We start from the raw sequence: 21,417 nt of genomic DNA, 5'->3' as shown, positions 1-21,417 counted from the left end.
AAACATACTCCATAACAGCGTCGTGCCAGTTGGCTATTAACGTCCCTGCTGCTGATTTTAAATCATTATCAACGGGCTCTGACAACTATGATCATCAGTGATTCAAATTAGGCTTTGTTAATATCTGGCTGTGTAAATATGTATTTCTGACAGAAAGTAAGAACTTTTGTTGCAGTCTGCACACCACCCTCAGTTCAGATCATTGTAAACGTTCAGGCAATCACTCCATTATCCAGAATATTAGCTTTACTAAAAGTAATGATCACAACTCTATCCGCTGTATTGATTAAATCTAAAACATTCTGAATCTAACAGAACTGAGTCAAAACTACCTACTAATCTTTTTTTTCCACCTCTTTGACGTGGCAAAACCAACTTTTAGGTGAAAATATTGTTAGGAATTGAAATATGAATTTGTATGAAGATTAATTTGAATTGTGATTCTTTGGCTTGTACCAATTAACGGTTGCATTGGTTTCATCACTGTTTAAAACGTGAAGTAAAGATTTTCACAAATAAGACTTGGGAGGCTGCTTTGGGGGATTTCGTTCGATAGAACTGTCACACGGAGCTCTCAGATTGTGAACACCAGATGTGCGATTTTGAAATCGAGTAAATCAAAGAGCTCAAATACAGAGCTAGTTGACTGAGAAAAAGGAGGAAGGTGGGATTGGGAGCACACGGTGTTAGAATACTGAAATGTGTCACTGCATATAGCCTATTATATCATTTTCATTGTTTTAAATCACCACGTCAATATATTAATACATTTATTAATTTAGTGGTAATCAATGCAACTTATAATTATCCATATACTTGGACATATTTATTTGTTGTTTTATTCACTTTTTGCCACAATCCATCCATTGATTTAGTCTATATTGTTCAAAGTGGTGGTACAATTTACTGTTTGTAGAGAGGCCCTGAGTTTTACTTTACAACCTGCAAAATTTGTTCTGAACAGAAGGTTCGGCGTGAAGATGGTGACTTGAGAACTTTCCACTATCTATGCTCTGCCCCTTTGGTATATTGACCCATTACACATAAGTTTAACCACGTGACGGCACCATGGCGGATGGTAGTACCCATTAAAACAGTGGACGAGGCCAGAGAAAACAACAACAAAAACAGCTATGCTATCCAACACCATAACCAATGACTAGTCAAAGGAAGATTGTGCAGCTGTCCAATGAGGTGGCTCACCTTGTCTGAAAGCACAAAGAGCGCTATTTAGGGAAGCTGAGAATGGCATCAGCAATGCTAGCTAGCGAGCGATACAGTCTTCCCCCTGACATATTCACAAACATAAACAAATCGTCCAGTCTGTCTGACTTCGGTCCACATGATCTTTACCACTATATTGTAAATGGAGTATCCCCATACACTGGAGCGGATCTAAGAACTTATAAAAGTCACAATATTTACCAGTTCTTCATAGTTGGTATGCGTTGCTGTGCTTTGTTTTGCTGACAAATGCACGGCGTGTAATATTCCTCTCACCTAAACGTTACTAAAATGACTTGGTATCTACATTTTGGGGGGAATGTAATAAAACAGTAAAGCACGGGGCATTTGCATCTCATATATAAATCACTTTTAAGCATGTCGAAAATTGTATTTTGGTGAAATTACGTTTTCTCTCCTAATCATTCGTCTCTTATTTCATTTATTGATGGTCCGGCAGTTCTTATCGGCATAATAAGCTTTATGATAGAGCACATAACAGTTTTTAATACATGTGATATTCGGAAGATTTCTGTTTTAAATCCCTGGTAATCACAAAAAAAGCAGCTCGTTTACATTGTCAGAAATGGCAAGGATATGCCACTAACAAAACTAGTTAGCACTAGCAAACTCATTATATTGAGTGTCTTTGACGTGACTCGTACCCACTTTACATTAAATTGTTCGGAAAAACATCAAACGTACCTTGTAAAAACGTTTGCTGCAATTCCTAGAATACTTAAGGGCTGCCAGCATGCCAGTGCTGTGCCTCGGCACAACACCAGTCCCTTCATTGGCCAGCAGATAAACATTGGCGTCTTCTTTCTTCATCAAAAGAGATACAATTTTAAATCAGGTTCGAAGCTTGCCCACCGCACTGAATGAATCACCATGGTGGTTATATTTTTTTGTCATGGTTATTGGTATTTGTTTCAACTCAACTGTCAACTGTCGTGCTCTCAAGGGGGTCGTGCTCACAAGGGCTTCTTGCCGCCTGTCATGGCTTTCATTCTACCAGGGAAGGCAACGAGATCTCACATGCAAAGGGTCTATAAATTTTCAGCCTGGTTTTGTACTCACAAGCCTAGAATAGTCCATGTTTTTAATTTTATGTTTTACGCTACTAAAAAACTAGGAACTTATTTATTGAATCAATATGTATTTAACCAAATAAATACTTTATTGCTTATTTCGTATAATTATCTAAGAATAAAGGCCAGTTTGATTTAACATCATTTTTTTAATTCACCATTCCAATTGGGTTACTTTGTGTAGAATTTCCCTGACATTGGGTTGGTTAGGTTAAAATGGCCTAATCTTGTCTTTATCCTGTTTGAATCCAATTTCTACTTACAAATGGTGGTGGTTACATAAAATTAGATATTTATTGCTAAGTGTATTCAAGTGACTACCAAATTACACTAAAATGACTATTAATGCAAAACTACATGCAATACTTTTTTAATATAAATTTATAATACCCACATCTCACATATGATGATTAAGGATTAGGAGTCATAATTTCTTATTTGGAGCCAATCCCCGATTAAATTACCCACGATCAGCACTGATGATAAAACTGTGAAAATTTGCAGATGACAGTAAAGAAAACTTCCAAAAGATCAATCAAAACTTTATTATGTCTGCCTAATTGGGGTGACGAAAAAAGAACATCATCATGCAGATTTGCCTCTGAGAAAACCCACAAATTGCCTAGTGGGGTTAATTCTGGGGTTCATTACGGCCATCAGCAGACTGCGGTGTGACCGTTATCATCGTGTTTCATGTCTACAAAGATGAGACAGAAATATAACAATGGCTAATTGCTAAAGACAGACTGCTAATAGAAACATAGCAGAATATCATCTACTTAGTACACTACTTTGTATTATCACCAGGGTATAAAGGAAGCTTATTCATCTGATTTGGGGGTGGCTTGTGGGTTGCACCATCAGCTAGCATTTGAAGCATAATTTAGGAAGTCCAAGATAGTGCTTGATGGGTGTGCTTAGATACACGGTTAAAATTACTGTGTTCAACACGGTTAAAGTTACTGTGTTCAAGACACAATGTTATGTCTGTCATTCTTTATAATATTGTGTTTTTAGTACATGTTATAAGCTAATTCACTGTCTCCCTAACTAACAATTTGATAAACATCATAAATTTAAAAAAGAATGTAGATGCTACCAATCACGTATGTAATTAAAAAGCAAACCAGCATGAGTGTTTTTCCATCAATATACCAAAAATGAAACTTTTGTTGTCAATTTACCCATTTCCGCCATGTTTATGAGATAACTTGAACCAGTGAATATATATTCATGTACTCTAAGTACTGTATGTAAGCCTATAATAAGCAGAAGATTCTAAAAGTAATGCTGAGCCAGCCAATTTAGTTTTAGCTTATGATTGCCTGTGTACTATTTCCATAGCAACTGTTTTTCTCACTCTTAATGTAAAAATGCATGAGAATCCTCAAAAAATAGATTCAAACCATCGCATTTACCATTGTTTAGACTCTTCAAATTGCTTCACTGATGTTAATGGTCAAGGTTCATATTTTTTTTCATCTAGTCCAAGTTAGATTTGTATAAGATTTCTACTCACACTACATGATAGCCAGATAGGTATATGAAGTCAGGGGAGGTAGGTGAGGCAGTACCTCATATCATGGAAATATAAAATTGAAAACATATTTAAATGGTTATATTCATTCTGAATAAACGTTTTTCATTTAACTCTACAATATTTTTTTTTTTTTTAAGTGATGAACGTTGACATTATATTTCACAATACTCGTAATGACACTTGTATGTAATGTATTACTGTACTGTGCTGAGCGTCTGCAGATGCAGAGTGAGGCAAGCAATTATCTTGCCTCATGGCAGAGGATGATAGTGAGATTATTGATTCTTATTTGGGGCACACCTCACCCCTAAACAATGGAATTGCAATATATACATTTGTTTCTATCCTGGTTTTGTTTGGCAACTAACGTACCATGATTATGTTGCCTTTTTAAAATATTTGTTTTCACTGAGTAATAATGTTTTTGTTCTACTATGAAGTATCAGAATTCCATGATGTGTCAAATCCATTAGTGGATAATATCCAACTTGTGAGAACCCTCCCTGAATTTTGGAATGAGATGATTAAGCCATTAAAGTCAAATAAGAAGACAGCTAAAAGTAACTTACCACTACGGCTTAATGTCGAATATATGGTAAGATTTGATTCTCATAGGCTCTGTTATGTCGGAAATTTAGGACAGCCACAGCCCTTCATCCTTTTTTTTAATCTTGTTTGCATTTAGATTTGTTATTGCCCCAAAAATGAAGAACTATATTTTGAGTTTTTCTTAAGAATTGTGCTCACCGTGACTGAAGAGGTAAAACAGGACATTCATTTTTGTTCATAATTGTGCCGTAATCTTGGACTATGCTATATTTCTAAACATTTGTTTTCAAGCTATACTAAATGTCAACCTTGTTTTGCTAGAAAAGAAAAAGTTAGCCCTCGCTATAATGTAGTTCACCCTCACAGTCTCGATGCTTCACAGATTTTTATTATGTATTATGTTCTGAATTCTGATTGGTCCCTACTTTGGTAAAAAAAAAAAAATTTGAAAATTAACACTTTCTGTATGCAATTCCTGTTACCTGTTAAACAAATGCATGGGTTTGTTCTTTGCTTTCAATTAATAAAATAGTAAAGATACAAAAATTGTAAAACAATAAATAAAATAAATATAAAAACATACTATTTAATGGATTTCGCCTGTCACGGGCTATTTTATAACGTAACCCCCACGTCAAACAAGGGATCACCGCACTTAAAATGTTCCAAAATGATCTGTCAGGGAAGGAAAAAAAATGTTTTCCTGCTTTTCTTTTTTATTATGTTTTTAGTAAATTAAGAATGGATCAGCAAAATGATGTGAAAAAATTTTAATCTTATTATTTTTTCAACGCAATCTTATTGTTAAATTTTGGGTGTGATGACCGGGTTCCTCAAGAAGAGTGTATGGCATGATATTTAATAACAAAAATAGGAACAAAGTGGCAAACAAACAACTGTCTACAAAACATCAAAATATCCAAATAAAACAAAACCTGACAAAGTCCAAACCACATCAAAGACCAAAACCGTAAATGGAAAATGCAAAGAGCAAAGTACAGTGGAACCTCGGTTTTCGAACGCCTCTCAGTTCAAACAAATCGGTTCTCGACCAAAAATTTCGAGAAATTCTTGCTTCGCTTTTCATTCAAAAAATCGGAGTTCGAACGCCGGTATGCTAGGGTGCGATGCTGAGCGGCGTACGGGTGTAGATTGCCCCACCCCTCGTGAAGAACTATTATTACGTGCGCGCGCACTTCTTTTTGCTTTCGCTTTAGATATCGGTGAACGGAGTGTTTTAGCCCCTAATTATGCCTCCGAAGAAGGTCGGTGCAAGCAGCAAAGTTGCTACAGGTGAAAACAAGAAGGGTAGTGCGTACAACTATTGCTTTTAAGAAAGAAATAATAGCAAAATATGAAGAAGGTGTGCGAGTTTCCCTTCCTTCGAGGAAAGGTAAGAAATCCTATTTATAATTAATTTCTTTATCCTTTAACCGCTCACCACTGACGGAGACCCGGGTGCTAAATGACGTGTAAACGACCTGATTTTTCTATTTTTACACGTTCATGTTAGCGTAATCTTTTGTACGGAATATTACGCTAACGCGAATGCACGATTAGCCTGGGTTAGCTTCATGTTTACGTTCATGTTAAACATTCAGGGTGTTGGAACGGATTAAAATGATTTTACATTACTTTTAATGGAAAAAACGATTTTCTGTGATCGACCAAATCGGTTTTCGAACAGGGTTCTGGAACGGATTATGGTCGAGAACCGAGGTTTCACTGTACCAAAGGGAAGGTTTACGCCGCAGGACACAACCTGTATCCGATCTGATCGATTTTTTCACACCAAACCTAAGCCACTTTCATATGAGGTCCTAAATCCAATACATATCCAATCTTTTGGAATGTGACTTCTGTCTGAGCCGTCAAGGTGCATTTATGGGACCTGCACATTATCAAAAGTCACTATTCTGCCTTCAACCAGGTGGAAGGAAGCAGTGGAGTCAACAACAACGGCGGACAAAAACACGGAGTGTCTTAATTTCATACCTTCATGGAAGATGAACACTTGTTTATTGTGTAACTCACGGAACAACCAATATAGCATCTCATACAACTGGATTCCTAACATGTTGCTCGACGTCACTGCTGTGAACAATAGTGGCGCCCATTGATAAAGCAATAGTATCCTCTTGTGGTCCATAACGAAATGTACATTTAACTCACGCCACACGGACAACATTCAATGGTGGTAAAGCGAAGTTTAGATGTTATTGACATTTGGGGGAATAACTCTCTGCTGCTAACGTCTGAGAGTACTTCCGCAAACATGAGCTCGTTGCGTGTGACGTCACATGTCCTCTTCTGTGCATGTGGGTCAATTTCTGCGTTCACACAGGGGATAAAGTCACATACAAGTCGCAATTAGTTGGAAATGTGTGAACAATCTCATGAATACTTAAAATTTCACGCAAAAATTTTAATTGAGTATTGATTAAGCTCTGCAGTGTAAACTTAGCTACAGGAACCACAAACGAACAAATCTAGTGTAGCCGTGGAAATGAAAATGACCTAACATTGTGTGCTGTTCAAAATATTCTCAGAAATGGGTGAGAATAGGATGAATAGAGACAGGTGTGTGGATATTGGACACACCTGGCCCAATTCCAAACACACCCTGGCACCCCCTGGTGGAAGAAGGGGCACTAGACCCTAACACTAACATTCTTAAAATTAACATTTTGTAATCTTGTTTTTCCAGAAAATAATATTAAAACATATTTTTAAATTAAAGTCAGTGAAATATTTTGCAAGATATTTAATCTTTTATTTATTTTATTATTTTTGCATTGCAATATTCAAAAGCCTTATCAGACAAAATGAAAAACAAAATGTACTTCCCTGTACTGCTTAAAGAGCAGATGATAATAATAAATAGTGAATAAAACATAATAATCTACTGACACTTACTTGACTGATTACGGGAAGAAAGAAACAAAACTAAACAACGGCACGTTTAATATACAGTATAGATAAAAGTGAGCAATTTCCTTTGACAAACTAGACAAGCTTTTACAGCACACTACTGTGCCCCAGCACACTGGTCGAACAAACATTGTTTAACACAATGTCCTCATTTTACATTTCTGTTGAATAAGTGACACAAATCAAAAGCTAGTGAGTGAGTGCAACCGAAACAACAATAATACAATGAAAAATAGTGCTATGATATCCAGCAAAATACTTGTATTTTGTAAGTTAATGTGTAGAATCTAATGCAGATGGAACACATTGCACGCAGACAAACGTTATAAAATAGCAGAAGAGGAATAGATCAAGTAGGTCTTCATTTGAGGAAATTAATGAAGCAATGATTAAATCATTCACCCAATGAGCAGGTTCTAAAACTGATGCTTCCAAAATCAATACAAACTTAGGAGCGCAAGAAATGGCATGAAGCTTCGACACGATTGTTTTCATGTACTTGGAAAACAATGCTTTGCTCTGTTCCTCCGCTTTAAAGCTACCTACTTATTTCCTTTTTTCCTGGGTAATGAAGTAGAATCAGGGCAGAAGTGCGTCAAATCATTTTGGCAAGATGCTGATCTTTGCCATATTACGGCTGCAGTAGTAGCGGGCCGGCACGGCACTGTTGCTGCTGTGTAACACTATTACTCCATTTGATCGCGATCCATAGGGACGAGCCCGTCAGAGAACGTTGCGTCAAATAAGGAGAGGCTACAGACACTGGTAGATTTGCTGAGGGGTGTACTGGAGAGTCGCAGTGATGAGGGAGGAGAGTGGGGGTGCATAGAAAGGAAGAAAGTGACTGATCTTTGTATTCCTTATAGATTATAGGATGTTTTGCCTGTTTGCTACTGTACACCAGTGTTTTCTTTTCTCGTTAGCGAGTAATAGTGCTATAATATTAAGCAACTGTTATTTTGCAAGTCAATGTGTAAAACTTTATGCATCTGTTATTAATAAAATGTTGAGACTCATCTGTAATTCCAATATGGTGCGTTACTCTGCCACTTCTTACAGATCATAAATCACAATGTCATATGATAGGCAAATGTCCCTTTTTCGCATGTAACATACAACATACATTCTGCCAGTAAGCCAGCAACCCTTAGGAAAGTATGGTGGTGCGGTTTCAAGCACGGAGTGCGATAACGCTAAATTTCTCCTTATGGACATATCGTCTATACAGTATAAACTCGCATACAAGCCAAATTTATGATAAAATATAGAATAAAGTATTGAAATCAGGGGGTCAGCTTATTTGCGCATAAAGTGAAACCTCGGTTCTCGACCATAATCCGTTCCAGAACCCTGTTCGAAAACCGATTTGTTCGATCACCGAAATCATTTTTCCCATTAAAAATGTCAATCGTTTTAATCTGTTCCAACACCCTGAATGTCTACCTTGAATGTTTAACGTAAACATAAAGATAACCCGCGTTATCGTAATCTTCAGTACGAAAGATTACCTAATATGAACGTCTAAAAATAAAAAAATCAGGTCGTTTACAAGTCATTTAGCACCCGGGTCTCCACAACAAGCGGTTCATTGGAAAGGGGGCTGCGTTCCAACACCCTGAATGTTGGGCTCCGTTCCAACACCCTGAATGTTTACCTTGAATGTTTAACGTAAACAGAAAGCTAACCCAGGCTAATCGTACGTTCGCGTTATCGTAATCTTCCGTACGAAAGATTACGCTAACATGAACATGCAAAAATTTAAAAAAAGGATAAAGAAAAGAATTATGCATAGGATTTCTTACCTTTGTGGTGGTCAGCAGAAGGCGCAGGTGGATGGTGGGGAGAGGATCAAACACTCGCACACCTCCTTCATACTTTGCTATTATTTCTTTCTTAAATGCAATAGTTGTACACACTACTTTTCTTTTTTCACCTGTAGCAACTTTGCTGCTTGCACTGACTTTCTTCGGAGGCATAATTAGGGGCTAAAACACTTCGTACACCTATATTAAAAGCGAAAACAAAACGAAGCACGTCCGCACCCGATAACAGTTGGTCACGAAAAGAGCGATCTACACTCAGCATCGCACGCTAGCGGACGCACTCACGCATTGCCGGCATTCGAACTCCGATTTTTTGACCGAACAGCAAAGAAATTTTTGGTCGGACTCCGACTTGTTCGAACTGAGAGGCGTTCGAAAACCGAGGTTCCACTGTATTTGATTGTGCGTCACCAGTAGCGAATGGTAAGCAGTGCATGGGGGAGGGGGCGTGGCTTTCACAGGAACAACGAAATCAACGGAATAGAACGTGAGCAAGAAATTTCCTGAAGTTTGGTCTTTTTATTTGTAAAGTAATTTAAACGTCTCAAAAAAGGAAATATTAAAGTGCCCAAGGGAAAAAATATATATGAAGTGTCTCAGTTTGTTTGCAAGTTCTCAAAATTGCACAAGCCCAACATTATGAAGGATTCACTGTTTCCACAGGTTTATGTACACAATTCCATCTCTTTTATACAATGTGGGTATTCTAAAGCAGCTTGAAGGGGTTGGCTTCAATGTGACTATATTCACTAATCATGGAGGTAACATAATTCCTTTTTCCTAACTGGTAACGGTAACCATTTACTACTATCAATATGCACCAGACACTGCTGTACAGTAATTTATTCTTGTTTATAAACTTACCTCAGTAAGTGGCGGCAACTGTGAGTAATTACTGCAATCCACTAAATGTTGTCTTTGATTAAAATCTAAAAACACTCAAATAGCAAATAAACTTAAGTATTTGAAATTTTGTAGTACGTTCCCCTATTCATTTGGAAATACTTGTATAAAACCATCTGATCTTGATGGACAACTTTCATCCATACAAGCCTTCAGTCCCTAATTGTAAGTCATACGGTAAGTGATGCAAGCACCGATGCCTCAAGAGAAGGTGTGATGTTAGCCCAATGCCAGGTACCAGTTTCTCTTTGAAAAAGTAAAAATGCGTACAAATACGGAACGATGTCCAAAAACAAGGTATGTAGCATAGAATACATGTAAACAATATTATTAGCAAATGTTGCTGTAAGGCCAGATAGCTTTGTCCATGCTATCAATATTTTACCTCACTTCCAGAGTCTCATGAGAAAGGACTCTACTTACACTCGGTCAATGAATGTTCCCTTTTTCACTCCCTTGAGGGATCACTTTTTTTCTTCTTCTTTCCAACAAAATTTAACATCAAATAACAACAGAAAGCAAGCTTTAAAGATATTTCATTATTAGTTTGAAAGAAGTGCTGAGTGAAATGAAAGTATGATTCTAAAAGATGGACATAATGGAGCTGTAAGATGTATGGAAAGAAGCGACAGTAATCAAAATCAGTTTTATGGGACTTTTCCCAGATCAAATGAAAACATGGCTGATACCGTTTATTGAGGATTTTGACTAAATTAAAAACAACTGAACACACATCTTGTGTTGGAATATTTAATGTTCTTATGCTACCTGTAGCTCCAAATTGTAATGAGAAAATGCATGTTCGTTTTACACAATCTCAACCAATTTCTCCCCATAATAATTATTGCAATTTCCCTTATTGAGCAACGAGGCACCTATTTACTCACAGCAAGAGAGATTATGTTGAATACCGCAACAATATGAGCAATCTAAGATGATGTTGTCATCTGCTACCAGTGACCGAGACGATCCGGATTAGAGCCAAAATAGGCAAGACAAGATTGGTCTAACACAAAATGAGTCTTTTTATTTTCTAAATTGTTTCTGTTCCTATATAAAAATTGTTATATGGCATGCACAGTTTGAAATGATCAAACAACATATACATTACAAGGGAAAGAGTTGAAACGTGTGTAGAATGTAAGGGGAAGAAGGATAGAAATTTTTAAAAAGAGAATAAAAACCTTAGATTCAATTAGGCTAAAAAACTTTAGGTTCAATTAGGCTATCGGCTGTTAGAATAATCTTGAGACAATTGACAGAAGAGTACAAAGTTATTTAGGGGACGGGTCCCCTATAAGGCTTTGGCTTCAACCAGCATTCATTTAGTTTTTTCTGGTGATTTGTTAATTTTGTGTTGCGATGCTTGTCTCAACATGCTTGAAAAAAAAAAAAAGAATGTGAAATATACAATTACAAAAACCTGTAATTTACCTATTTACAAATAAACAAATGTACAATGTTTAATATTTGCAAGATAAAATATTACATAATATTTCATTGTACCTTCTTCTAAACTATAGTTTTTAATCCATGTCTCCTCACAGGGCTTTCAATGAAGATACATAAACATTCCATCTTGAACGTTGCAAGATAAAGTCTCTTAGTGTTCTCCTCCGTTGCCAAGGTTTTTGTGATTTCCTAAACCCTGGCTGGAGACGAAAAATGTCCTGTCAGTCTGGGATTTAATCATATATTAGCATATTTGCTCCTTTGTCAATTAAATTGAAAAAGAGACCAGAGAGACTAACACAAGAACGATTGATAGTTGCAGTCCAGACACTGTGACCACCAAGAAGGCCACTAATTTGTTGTCGGAATGCTGTCAGATACGCTACCTACTGTATATCCTCACATTCAAGCCAAATTTTCAACTTTAAAATAAAAGAATGAAATCGGGGGGTCAGCTTATACACGCATATAGCATTTGGCTGTGTGTCACCAAAAGCAATATGTCAGCAAGGTGTGGGGAAGGCAGTGTGGCTTATACAGGAACAACAAACAAACAACAACAGGAAACCAATAGGGCAAATTTGAGCACTACATTTAGAGTAAAGATTTGCTGAATTTTTGTCTTTTTATCCGCAAAATAAATTTTGCGAGACACAATCCCTGGAAAATTATAGAAAAAAAACTTTTGAACAGTACCCAGAAATGGAGAAGGATATTTTGGAGTCAAGAAAAAATGTATATGGAGTGTCTGTTTCTTAGCTCTCAAATTTGCCGATCCAAGTAACATGAAGGGTTCAAGGCTTCTTGGGGTGTACGTTTTCTTTTTTCTTTTTCTTTTTTTTCATAGTATGGCTATTATAAGCAATTTAGGAGGGTCAGCTTTGATTTACAGTAATGTTCAACTACATACTTACTTTCATAGTAGTGTGCTACTTTTGATGTCAGTAATCTCTTAACCGGATTACTTTTAAAATGAACTAACAGATATCTGTAAATGATGACGCGCCCAACACTGACAACCACAGAAGAATCTGAAGAAAAACAAAATTAACATTGAATCAGCACTTCACATTAATCAACCTTCAAGTGCAGGACTGTCATCCAAAGCCTTTGTCAGCAGACAGCCACCCTTCTGACAGAGAATATACTGAATCACCAAGTCCTTATCAGCTGCAGGGCTCCATTTTGAACTCGGATCGTCCTCCGCCGCATTGCTGTGAACTGACCTACAGGCGCCATCACGGCCCTGAAGAATGTTACTATCGTTTGCTGCAGCAACAAATTTAGAAACGCTAGAGTGCTTTTACTTGTGTTGCTACAATAGCAGTAATAATACCCATCTACACCACGGGTGTCAAATCGAAATGAATGGAAGGGCCAAACAAAAAAGTGCGTAAGAGAAAAAGAAGCCAGGGCAGAAGTTACACAATGTCACGAAAACGCTACAAATGAGGCCAACATGCGCCTCGCAGCAGAAGGGGGTAAAGGAAAACATATTTTCCTCATTAAGTTTTCTTAAGTAATGAAATGAAATGTTCTTAAAAAGAAAACAATCCATAAATATATGTCAAAATAGTGTGCATGCATGCTAAAAGCAACACGTGCAAAAGTGTCTTTCTATTAGTAACATGCAGTCCGGGAAGGCTATGTCAATGTAAATATGAATTTTAAAACATACGAAATTGTCCTATTTATGCTGGATTTTCACATGTTATGAATATTATTAATAGAATTAGTATGTGATATATTTCTGTGCTGAGTGTATGCAAATGCAAAATGAGGCACACAATGATCTTGCCTCATGGCGCAGGGTGATAGTGAGACCAAGGATTCTCATTTGGAGCACACCTTAGCCTAAACCGTACAATTAGGGATATAACAGCAAGTTAGGCCATACATAGCTTTGCTCATATGAAAAGTTGTGTCGCAAAATGTCACAGTTTACCAATAAAGTATCATTCATTCAAGCCGTTGTGCATCATCTCTAATATCAATTGTTCACTTTTTGAGATTTATGTAGAGAAGGTCATGCATTTCCTCCATGAAGACACCAAATTTGTGAAATGTAATACTTACTGATAAGACTATCAACTAAACTATAACAGAACTAAGTCTGTATGTGCACTGAGAGCAACCTAAAGTCAGCATGATGTAAACACATTTTAAATTTTAACACAATTTTATCTATTAAAGACACAAACAACACTACTGCTAACTACGACCACATAATACAAAAAGAAGGCTAGAACCAAATTTAGAAACAATGAACGCTGGTCATGATAGAACAGTGTTGTACAATGCTGCGGGAGAGAGCAAGAAATATCTCACATTAATCCTTTTTGGGATCAGTATTTACACCACCTGATGCTACTGTCAATTTATCATTGGACTGTGCCATATTTATTTGAACAAATCATTCAGGCAGAAGTAAGATGGATGGGGTGATGTAAAATTTTTTGAGTGTGGGAGCGTTGCTGGAATCTTCTTGCATTTCTTATTTTGTTTTATTAGCTCTTGGCTCAGTCAAAATTACCTATGAAGCAAAGTGGTCAATGTAAATGTATTCTTACTTTTGTATTATTGTTTATTTGTTGTTTTTTTAAAGGGACACTTTGTGATATCTGATTAACAAATTGGGCTGAATTGTGTAGTGCAACCATAAATGAGTACTACAAAGCACAAGGAAGTATAGATACTACGGAGACTCTAATGACCAAACCTCTTCAATATTCTTGTCATTTTTCTATACGAGTTTTTCAAAATACGAGCCAATAGAAACCAAGTGACAACAGATCCAAACAAGTTTCTTAAAATAGACCGTGTGTAATGTATGACCAATAACTGTTACAGTATTATGTGGAGCAACCGAAAATAAGTGCTACCAAACACAAGGAAAATTAAAAGCTACAAAGACTCAAAGTGACTAAACCGAACAAATTATCTTTGCATTTTCTGCCGACTCGTTCACAAGGTTTTTGGTCTTGGGGGTAGCTGTAGCTAAATACAAATGTATCCACTATTATGTAAAAAAACTTAATTTTTATATGATAGTTCATCTATTTTTGCTTATTATTTGCTTTTTTTTTAATGAATGATATTTAGTAGTCTTATAACTCACTAAAGCAGTGTTTCAGGGGCACCAATTCCTTTGGAGTTTTTTGGGCAATTAAAGCCTGGTGGCACCCATTCCTCTCCAGGCCAACAGATTTTTCCACCCAATCTCGGATCGGGGACCTATCGCGTGTGAGAAAAATATGCTAACCACTACACCACGGAAACAAAATGCTCAAAGAGCAGTGTACATTTATTTTTCCCCTCAAAAAACTCATAACATAGCCAGTAGTAGATAAACCCCTGGTAACAAAAGTGAGTACACCCTGACGTAAAAGTTCCTAATGTTAATGATTTGGTGTGCCCACTATGATTTTGCAGAACCACTTAGATCCTCTTGGCCAAGGATTTCAGCGAGCCACTGGAATGCTCTTCCACCCCTCCATGACAACATGACTGAGCTTGGGGGTTGTGCTTCTCCACCTTCAGCTTTTGGATGCCCCAAAGATGTTCTATTGGAATAAGATCTGGAGACATCCTTGGCCAGTCTATCCCCTTTACCTTAAGCCCCTTTAGAAAAGCCTTGGTCATCTTAGAAGTGTATTTGGAGTCGTTGTCAGGCTCGAACATTGCCCTGCGACCCAGTTTCTGGAGGGAGGTAATTATTCTCTGCTCCAGTTTTTCACAGTACAAACTTGAGTTTGTTTTTTCCTTCATGAAATGCAACTCTCCAATTCCAGTTGCACTCAGTCAGCCCCAAACCATGTCATTCCCAACAAGATGCTTGACTTAAGTAAGACACAAACATGTTTGTATTCCTTGCTTTATTCTTCGTTTACTGTTGTGTCCTACTCATATGTACAGTGACCTTGGGTGTCCTTAAAGGCGCCTTGAAATACAATATATTATTATGATTATTATTATTATTACCAGGTTGCTGCCACAATACCTTCACACCATCTGAGCCAAATATATTGCTCTTTGTTTTATCAGACCTGAGGATATCTTTCCAGTAAGCTATGGCCTTTGTTTACGTACTTGTCTTCTTTGTGTGAAAGTGATGTTTCTTCAGTGATGTTCTACCAAATATTATAATGAAATCTCTGCAGAAATGTGAGAGGTGTACTTACTTTTGTGACATACTGTACTTTACCAAAGAAAGTAAATTTGAAGGAGTAGAAAGATTTTGAGCAAGCATTTTGAAAGAATAATGAAGCCTTTACCTAGTGTAAATCAGCATAAAATACACATACGTATGCTTACCTCAGCAGCCCTCTAGCATTCAAACATTCGGGCGTCGCTTGCATTTAAACAGCAATGATTGTTAAAAGCGTGCCCAAAAAACACTGTTTTTTTTTCAATTAGGCACAGAACGTGTAGTGTTCCTCCCCAAAATTATGCAGATATGTTGCAAAATATTCCATGGTGAATTCCATTAACACTACATATGAGGCAGCTCTGAAACAGATGGCAATTGTAGTGAACAGTAATTGTAAACATCTCATTTGTTTTGGGAGGAATTAGAACTTTGCTTACGATGTTGCTAGAGTCCTTTGGCAGTTTTGTCGGGGTTGTGTGCTTTCACCTCCAAAATTTTCATCGTAAGTTTACCTGCCACCGTTAAAGTGTGCGTTCCTTCTTTGCCTTTGCTTCTTTTTAGGGAGACGGTTGTAGCTTTTTGTTTGTGTTTTTGCGTGAGTTACAGTTGGTATAATATAGTCCTGCTAGCTCCCCATTAAAAAATTAGGCTGCATAGGGCTTTCTGTTTTGTTTGCTTCCCGTTAGTCCCTGATATCTTCACAGAGTGTGGTGTTTGGACGGATAGACGTCTAGCCTGCCATGCGTTTAATGACGAAATGTTTTTTTTGTTGTGGGTACAACGTTAGCTTGGCTTATCACTGTGTGTTTTGGTTGGCCGTCCTTATGTTTTTCCACGGAGGCTGTGGCCGCCTTTTGTTGATCGTCCCGGTTAGCCCTCGTTAGCTCTCCGTGATATTGCAGGTTAGCCCCTCGTTGGTTGTTCACCCTGTGCCTAGGCTAGGCATTCCCCACATGAACTACCAAAACCTTGCTTGAAACAATTGTAACTTCTTTGACTAAATGACACCTAAACTAATATTGTGACTAGCTTTCTGGGTAGCCACTGTTGCTCACATAACGTCACAGCTCAGGAAGTTAAAGAAAAGACAGGCTGTCTTCAAAATGCAAGATCCCAGGAAATAATTGAAACATGCAGCTTAAATTTACATAGATTGTATGCAAAAACCATGTACCATTTCCTCACATTTTGCATCTCTTATAATTTGGGAATACCTTTAAACACACCCGATCTTGTCCTTGTGTTCACAGCTATGGCATAATTGAACAGCTGTACAACTCGTATCTGTCTTCTTTGCTGCTCTTGCATACGCTCCACATGTATACACACCATTGCATGACCAACACACGGTTTTTGTTCTCTTAATACAAACTCGCTCTGATGCTCATGCAGAGGATAGAGCGAAAGGAGGAGGAGAAAACACCTGCTGGGCTGTCAAGCACTCAGACAAACAGTGTCTGTATTTGGGAGACTTGAACAAATGGCAAAATTATACATTGGGTCGCCCGGAAAAAGGTGCTTTGTCCTTACTGGCGGTCGACTGAATGCGAAACAGCAAAAACAGGAAATGTAAGTTGATGCCACTCTGCAAGGTAGCACAATGAATGTTAAAAGGTTTCAAAAAATGTTCAATAGGCGTTTTGCAAGTCCCTAGATGAGGACCAAATATTAGAAACAACGCTTTCTATTAGGGACGATCCTGAACCATCATGCAATTCATCTCATATGTTCTTCAGGCAGTAAGAGAAAAACAAAAACAAAAAATGAATGGAGGGCGAACAGTTGTGAAAGTGACCTGCCATTGCTAACATTTAAAAAAACATGTTTCTCTGATATGTGTTTTTATTTGTGCATTGTCTAAAATGTCTGTTAAAGGTTAATTGAAGGGTTATCTTTAAAGGAATAATGTTTTTAAATTGCTCAGTATTAAAAGTATGTTTTTCTATTCTCATGAAAAAGTAAAATCAATTTTGGGAACACGTTTTATGACTTGGAGTGAGGCTCATGTCAGGTGAGTCACAGTCAGATGACAGAACCTAGTGTACAACTTAAGTATAATTTCACTGGCAACATTCAACATATTTGAGTTTTTCTATAACAATATACATATTGTAGCATAGGGAAAAATAATTTTTGAAATGTTATCATTTTACCTTTTATGTAGAAAGTAATCTTAAGCAATCCTTTGAGCACCGGTGTTGGTCATCTTTTAATTTGGATATCGTGCTTTGCTTTAAAGTCCGGTAGGAAAAAAAACTTCAATTTTGAGATGCTTTCCTCCACTTTTTGAGATAAAGGCCAAGCAACGTGACAAACAGTTCCAGATGGCTACACTTGAATTGCTGTTAGCCTGCTAATACTACTTATTCTATTGATTGGCCCCCTGACACGAGGTATGCAGTTCTCGTATTGCCCTTCCTGGGGGTGGTAGAGAGCCAAGTGATTAATGGTTGCCACTCTCTCTCTTAGTACTTAAACAAAAAATGGGAAAATTCAGCAATTTTCAAAATGAAAATCTTCAAATTGTCAAGTTATATGACAAAGAGCTTTAACAGTGAATACATACTTTTGATTTTTTTAATAATGTATCCACTGCCTCACCTGCCTCACCTGACTGCACAGTCTAGCTTTTTTTTTCAACATTTACAAACAGTTCTTATGGTTGGTTGTCCTCGTGTATTATTTTTATTTTTTTTGAACCTGCAAAAGAACTCATTTAAGCCACAAACATTTTTTAAATGTGTCAGCAATGTGTAGAGTACATATAGGAACGTTTAGAAACCGGTGTGACGTTTAATGCATTTTTGCATGCAAAATCTACAAATGCAAATGCTGTAAAATGTTCTCTCTTAAGTGGGAAAATTGGCTTAAATTTAAGGCCGCAAAATTTAATTGTCAAGAAGACATGGGGCTTCAAGGAATTTCCAAGATAGCTTTGCCATTTTCCACCACACATATGACTGCGTTCCTAAACGGTTTTGGTACGAACTGACAGTGTCAATCCAACAATAGTAGCCCAATATATTAGTGTATTTTTATAACATGATTAAGTGTACTGTGTTTTATATTGTGACCGTTGGCTAACCTAAGGGGGGTTTTCGTTTTTGGGTACAAAAGCAGCCTCTTTTTTTTGCCAGAAGGGACTATGAAATAGCTCAATTACTTCTTCAACACCCAGCACATACCCCGCCCCCTCACTGTGAGCACATTTGCAAACAATCTGCCATCAACTTTATGCCCACTTTATCAGTCGTTATTGTACATGCAACACACACGTGTGCATCAAGTACCCCACTTGCATGACACGCAAAAAACAAAACATTTACAGCTTCTTACCTGCTATTACAGGGCTCTTATTTTGGTTTCCAAACGGGTGCTGATTCAGACCTGTGCAGTCTGTTTCAGTTTTCGAATAATCCAACCACTTTCCTGTCTTGGCTGTAGCAGTCAAACGTTTCTCGTCCAGGTGGCCACGTCCTCTCGTCTGCAACACTCAGAACGCTGGAGCTAACTTTCTGGGTTCAATTAATACAATTTTTAAAAGCGAGTCTCCGTACAAGGCTCTCCTCCTGAAAATGCCTTAACAAAGGTCGATCTTTCAGTATGTTTGCTCATTACTTTGAAGCACGCACTCCGCTTTTACGCTGCGTCGAGCGAGATGCCTTTACATGCAAAAATAAGCATAAACGATCAGACGCAGCGACGATACTGGGAATTAGGGTGTCGTGGAACTTTGCGTCCGTCATTGCAAATACGTAATTGTTGTTTGTCGTCCTCACTTGCCTCGTTGAAATCTAATGATTGACACAGGATGTCAATAAATCAGTTGTTACAATTAAAATGCAAAATACAGCTCCAGGGAAAAGTCACTTCAAGGCAGGCGCCGTCATCACTCCAAAAATAATTCACAAATTAAGAAAAAACTTTTCTTCTGGAATCCGTGACAAAAATAAAGAAAATAAACGGTATATGATTTTCACTCCATGCACGCTAATAGATGTCTTGAATACATCCAGCAAGGGGGGGTTCAAATCACTTCTTCCAGGTTTTTCAAACCGACAATGAGAGAGGATGGCGCGTATACGGACAATATGATGTAGAGAACACCAGGACGCGGAGCCTATGGTGCGACCACGCTCGTGTGACGGATCAACTCCACTTTTCCCGGTGGAGGAATTTGCCTCCTCCTCCCCATCTTCCTCCTCCTTCTCATGCCACCTCATCAACCATGTCCTCCTACTCCCATCTACTAGGGTTCTCATCTAAAATAACTTAAGTCTGTAAAAGGGATGTTAACAGAGTGAGGAGTTTGTGTTTGGTGTTTTATTGTTTTGAGGGCGCTGTTCATTTCAGCACCACAAACCAGATGTCTCAAAGAGACATTTTGTTCTCTTTCATAATCAGTTACAACATTAAATGTGCATAATTTTGTCGCCATAGGATAGAGCATGAATGAGAGTATATGATTAAGTGCAGATGATACTCGAGACTTGAACTTGAAAACTATCTATCTGCTATCTACTGCCCCCTTTTGGTTAAAAAAAGGGTGCACAACGAAAACTGATGAAAGCGTTTAATGTGGATTTCAGCTATAAAACATGTTTGGGTAAAATACCTGCATTAGAAATACACTCTGTTGATAATTTGGAACATTATAATTGTTAATAGAAATATTAAGAGCATTTTTTTGTAATAACACGTTTTTCTTATATTACATGAACTCGCATCTTAATCATCCTTTGATTGACAGACCAAGAAAGCAACACATTGAACCAAATGTTTTTTCATTTTGAGATTTTAAAGGTGACCCAAAAAGGAGGAAAGCAAGAATTGAGGCAGGAGTGCTCAAAAAGAGGGATGGTATTTTATAACAAAGGAGGTACGAAGAGACAAACAAACAAGGGTTAACAAAACAACAAGATGTCCAAAAATAATAAAAGCTCACATGATCCAAAACAAATATAAAGACCAAACCAGAAATGGGGATGCAAGGAACAAAGTAACAATCCAAAAGTTGGGACTAAACTACTGACAAAATGACATTCAGTCTGCTATACGCTCAGTTAATAACCAATCACGGCTCACTTGTTTTCGGATGCCGTGCATTTATTTCGTCCGAATTGGCAATTATGCTGGTGAATGCACTCCTTTGAAATCTTGTTTTGAGAGAACCAATGTCAAATGAGTAATCATAGTGAAAAAAAGACAAGGAGAAAATAATCCATGTTTTAGTTCCTGTAAAATTATTTACCATAAACGGTTTGTCCTTCCAAGCGGCATCGCAGAGTGCGTTACCAAGAACTTGATGACTGTTTGAAAGAGAAAATCAACGACGACATGCTATTTGCAGATGCATAAGCTTACACTAACCGAAACCTAGATTGATATTGATAACAACAAAGAGGACATCTCTTGTTTTTTTATCTGTGTCAATGTGCAACAGTTTTGTCTGACTAAAAATCACATAACAGTTGCTCAAGTTTTAGTACTATATACCGAGGCTTTTTATGTTGCATTTTGTTTAACATAAAAGTTTTTTGCAGCACGGCAGCTGAGTTATTAGCGCGTTCACAGCACAGTTCATATCAAGCTACCAGCCTTCCTGTGTGGAATTCTCATGTTCTCCCCGTGGTTGCTTCCGTTTCCTCGGGGCACTCCGGTTTCCTCAGACATTCCAAAAACATGCATGTCAGGTTAACTGGCCGGTCCAAATTGTCCCTAAGTGTGAATGAGCAAGTGAGTTGTCTGTCTCTG

At 37.6% G+C, this 21,417-nt stretch overlaps 1 protein-coding gene across 3 annotated transcripts in view; it reads right to left on the bottom strand.

Moving 5' to 3' along the window:
- Positions 1 to 19,835, bottom strand: part of il1rapl2 (interleukin 1 receptor accessory protein-like 2) — a 470,254-nt gene extending 450,419 nt beyond the window's left edge. For 2 of the 3 annotated variants that reach the window (XM_088344484.1, XM_088344482.1), the window contains exon 1: positions 19,000 to 19,835. The gene's annotated coding sequence lies outside the window, so the exon portion shown is untranslated. The remainder of the gene's footprint in view (positions 1 to 18,999) is intronic. The other variant, XM_088344483.1, reaches the window with a different exon arrangement.
- Positions 19,836 to 21,417: the final 1,582 nt, after the last annotated feature.

This window comes from Urocampus carinirostris, chromosome 9, assembly GCF_059441175.1.
Source record: "Urocampus carinirostris isolate Australia breed hairy pipefish chromosome 9, RoL_Ucar_1.0, whole genome shotgun sequence".
Lineage (NCBI taxonomy): Eukaryota > Metazoa > Chordata > Actinopteri > Syngnathiformes > Syngnathidae > Urocampus > Urocampus carinirostris.
This window is presented reverse-complemented; position numbering and strand designations above follow the sequence as displayed.